The sequence below is a fragment of the Tripterygium wilfordii genome, chromosome 13, assembly GCF_013401445.1.
Source record: "Tripterygium wilfordii isolate XIE 37 chromosome 13, ASM1340144v1, whole genome shotgun sequence".
Lineage (NCBI taxonomy): Eukaryota > Viridiplantae > Streptophyta > Magnoliopsida > Celastrales > Celastraceae > Tripterygium > Tripterygium wilfordii.
The window spans coordinates 4,971,115-4,976,107 of NC_052244.1; positions in this window are offsets into that span (position 1 = coordinate 4,971,115).

Genomic DNA, 4,993 nt, shown 5'->3' on the forward strand with positions numbered 1-4,993 from the left:
TTCAGCAAGATTATAGGAGTCTAATTGTAGAAAGAAGTCAATGATTAGTTCCTAAAATCACTCTGTAAAATATTTCATTATTCTCTGTATATAATTAGTCTATCACGACATATTGAAAAGGTAATAAGATTATTCCACTCTTCCAACTTTGAGAGAAAGTAAAAAATATCTGATACATCTTTGTGGTGGTAATTATAAATTTTTTGACAGATTATTATTTCCACTTTTTTTTTTTTGTTCCTAGTGACTTTATTGGATGTTCTTAATTTGTAATTGTAGGAAGCCAAAAACAAAAGGCTCCAAGACTTACGAGCTGAGTTTCAAGTATGAGATTGTCCGCTGTCGCTGATGGGCAAAAAACTTCAGGGGGACTGATAGCCAACCGTCCAAAAAAATAGAGAAAACATGAAAGATCAGGGTCAGAAACAATCCAAGTAATGATATGATAATAATTGATGGATTCAAATCATCACACTTCAACAAGGTTAGCTATGAATTATGAAAATACAAGAGCTACTCAGCCCGAGTCTCTGCATCTCGAGAGATCTAAACGATACCTCCCTTCTGCTAAGAAAATTCTGAGTTGGTATCTTTGGAGGACGCTTATAGTTTTTACCTCGGTAAATTATTATAGCATGACCCTCCTTTAGCATTTCCACTGAAACAAAAATTCCACCAGAGTCTTGTGATTAAAATGCTTAAACAAAGAGTAAGATATATATACATGTACATAAAAAGCTACTACGAGTGCTAACCAAAAGAGAGAAAAACTGTAATTCATAAAGAGGAGGATTAAGATTTTCCTAAATCATTGAAGGTAAGACTTCCATACCCAGCACTAAGCTTCCGTCCATCTTCATTCCTATCCTCTTCCCTAATTCTTTTGTCGACTTCTCTATCTTACAATTATGCTGCAAAACCCAATGAAATTTTTTAACGAACAGTAGAGCAAACGAGACTATAAAATAGCAACATTCTTACAATGAAAAGCTTGTGATCTTGCTTCTTCAGCTCCTGCTCCAATTTTTCTTTGTCAGCTTGCAACTGAAGTTCGAACTCTCTGTTTCCCTTTCCCAGATTCTCATATTTAGCTTGGATATCTTGGAATTCTGATAACATTCCAAATCCAATTGAGCAAGATTTTGCTACTGGTTGATTGGACATAGACAAATCTTCAACTGCAAACTGACGTGCATCTTCTTCAATTGTCTGGCATTTTCTAAGCTCCATTTCTCTTTCCACCACTAAATCTGCAACTTGGCAAGGAAGAAAGTCCTTGCCTCTGTAAAGAATAATAAAAAACCTATCGCGCAGTAACAGAACTCCTCCTGTGAGATTTTATAGATAGCAAATAATCGTGGTTAGAGTAAATTATTTGTACAATCATAGCAATCAGAAACAAAAGCATTCTATTGTATGTTACATGCTCAAGCAGCCTATATGTTTGAGGCACCGAAGCATATCCAACAAGCCTCGGCAATTTAACTTCAGGAACCATTCCTGTTCCGCTCGGATCAGTATAGCTAGCCTTGTGGCAGTTACTGTACCTACTGCAATAATACCACTGAATTTAAGCATGGCATGAATCAACAGTCGCATCCTTAAATCAGAATATATCACAAGTAAGGAAATTCAGTAGGTGAATTGTCTCACCCTAGAACATAGACAACCAAAACACATCTTAGACCACTTTTTAAAAATATTTGTGGGTCTTAAAACTTTTTTTTTGGTTGGTACCTGATGACGTACAAAACTTTCTCTGATTCTGATGATGTCACCGATCAAGAGGTGTTATGCTATACTGAGTTATGTTATGTTATGTTATTCTGGGTTATGCCAAGCCAAGCCTTGTTATGCTATGCCAAGTTCACCCTCGAGGTTGTGATAATACCAAAAATAACCTCCACTAAGAACATGCCACTTGTCCTATCATCTGGAATAGAATGAAGAGCATACCAGAGGATGAACATCTAAGAGGGCGAGGAGAAGAGTTCCATGGCATGACCATAGGACCACCCTCGGTACCCCGCCAAGCAAACATGCTAGGTTTCATATAATGACCTATCCCGATGCTATGCTCCATAAGAGAAACGATAACTAGAAGAGTAACCGACATATCCACGTGCTCACCCACGATCTTCCACAACCGCTCATAACTGCCACTTCCTAACCAATATAAAAGGGGACCCTTCACCACAGGTAAAAGGTACATGCTAGTTTTCCTACTCTTGCACACTTGAGAGAAGAGAGCTCCTAACATCGAGCACTCTCCCTTTTTGTCTAAGTATTAACTTGAGCGTCAGAGAGGTTCCCCAAGCACAACCTCGAGCCCCCCAGCTTATGTGATTCCTTGTGCAGGGCGAACTTGGCATAGTATAACAAGGCTTGGCATAGCATAACACCAAAATTTAAACTAATATAATAAATATTATGACCAGTTTCATATTTTTTTACATATAAATATAAATATTTATAATATATTTTTCAATCACAAACATAAACAAAAGAGGGGGTATATTGGGCAATTCAATAATAAATGGAGGACATGTTGGTCAAGAAATGTTGAATTGTTGTAAAAAGCTCCTTTGAAGCACAATTTTGAAATCACCCTAAAATGCTACTAAAATAGTAGTGCTGAAATGGTCGTTTGGTTGTTGAGTAACATATAAGCTACTTAGTAGCCTATGAGCTCGTTTGGTTGACAATATTTGTCAAAAATTTATTGTTGTTCAACAATATATTGCACAGCTGCACCAAACAGCAATTTTCGGACTCGAATTTCTAGACAATTTTATGACAATATTATGACCCTTTTAAAATTGTCCCAAATTGAACAATTCAGAGACAATTCTAGGTTCATATACCTATTATGCCCTTAATTCTATATTGCACTGACGATAATACCCCTTCTCTCCTCCCCTGACCACCCTCCGAAGAAGAAGAGCAGCACTTTCAGGGGACTTGTGTACTGTGAGGACATACCAATAGGTGTCGGTGCCGGCAGTTATAAGGACATCAACTCAGTTCTTTTATTAGCCATGGACGATCAACGTCGGAGAGTGGAATTTAAAGAGAATACTCATTCTCAGTCCAAGTCAAACACAATGGAGCCCATTCACAACAGCTAGCTATCATTTGTAATCATTTGTCAATGGAGCCGCTAGCTATCATTTGTAATCATTTGTTATTTGTAATCATTTGTTTATTTGTTACCGTTGTAGTTCTTTTCTGTACATATACTCAAACCTTACTCTATTGTAAATTAAGCAAAAGCAATCAATTCCAAACTCTTTTATGGTATCGGAGCAGATAAACTCTCCAGAAACCAATTCTTCTTTTTCCTCCATGGCATCAGAAACAAACCGCTCACATGGAGATGGATCTGTGTTAATCGCAGCAAATGGCAAACCTGTGGTAGCCATTAATGCAAATTCCCAGCTTGCCCAAAAGCTGAAGCCCACCAATTTCACTTTGTGGAGAGTTCAGCTTGTTACAGTGCTGCGAGGATACAGACTTATGGGTTTTATAGATGGAAGCACTCTCTGTCCACCCAAATCAGACTTTGCTGAAGTTGACTATTGGGATCATCAAGACAGTCTCATTCTCAATGCCATTGTAGCTTCTCTTCATGAGACTGTCTCACCGCTGTTGGGTGATGTATCCACAAGTGCTGAAGCTTGGAAGAAGCTTCACCAACTTTATGCTAATCAATCCAGATCCAGAAAGATCCAGCTACGACAACAGCTTCATAATCTTCAACGAGGCAACCGAACAATGGAAGAGTACCTTCACTACGTCAGGCAAATTGCTGACGAACTTGCACTAGTCAAAAATGCGGTCGATGATGATGATCTTGTACTCTACATCCTTGATGGTTTGGGTGCCGAGTACAAAGGTATTGTAGAAGCGATTCGAGGTCGTGAAAATCCCATATCTTTTGAGGATCTCCATGATCGTCTTGTCAGTTAAGAGGCTTATCTAAAGAAATTGGAGGAGAACCAGTCCATTAATGTGGCCACTGCTCACTACTCTCAAAAACAACATACACATAGATCTCAGAATTCTGGGCACTCCTTTAACAACTCACAACCGAGGTCCTTCCCTGCTCGTCAACACAATGGAGGGGGAAATGGTAGCCTAAGGATCTGGTTCTCATCACTTCAACAACAATGGTTTTCGACAACGGCCTCGTGTCATGTGCCAGATCTGTGAAAAACCTGGGCATTCAGTCAGAGTTTGTAGAAAACTCAAATCGTTTGTCACTGAGTATACATCTAGTGCTAATTATGCTTCCAGTTCAGTTGGATCTGCTCCCTCTACTGTGCAACCGTGGCTGGTGGATTCAGGTGCAAGCCACCACATGACACATGATCTTGGAAATCTTTCAATTCACTCTGAATACGATGGGACAGATGAAGTAAAAATTGGTGATGGATCAGGTTTGCATGTCACTCATGAAGGGTCTTGTAATCTTCACACACGACTTCACAAATTTACACTTGCACACACTCTATGTGTTCCTGCCATTAAGAAGAATTTGATTTCAGTACATCAGTTTACTAAATCCAATAATGTGTTTATTGAGTTTCACCCTAACTATTTTGTTGTGAAGTCTCAGAATTCAGGGCTCCCTCTGGCTCGGGGCAGATGCATTGATGGCATATACCAATTCACTCCTTCTCTACCTATCTCAGCTCATTTTGCTCAAAAGACAATTCTCAACCTCTGGCATCAACGCCTTGGTCATCCCAATCACACTGCCTTACAATCTCTGTTAAATTCAATTCCAATTTCCTATTCTAAGCATGAAAGATTTTCTGATTGTAACTCTTGCAGTATCAATAAAAGTCATCAGTTGCCTTTTAAGTCTTCAACTCTGTCTTCATCTGCTCCTCTTGAAATTGTGTTCTCTGACGTTTGGGGACCAGCTGCTACACCTTCAATCTTTGGTCACAAATACTATTTGCTTTTTGTAGACCAGTTTACTCGTTAT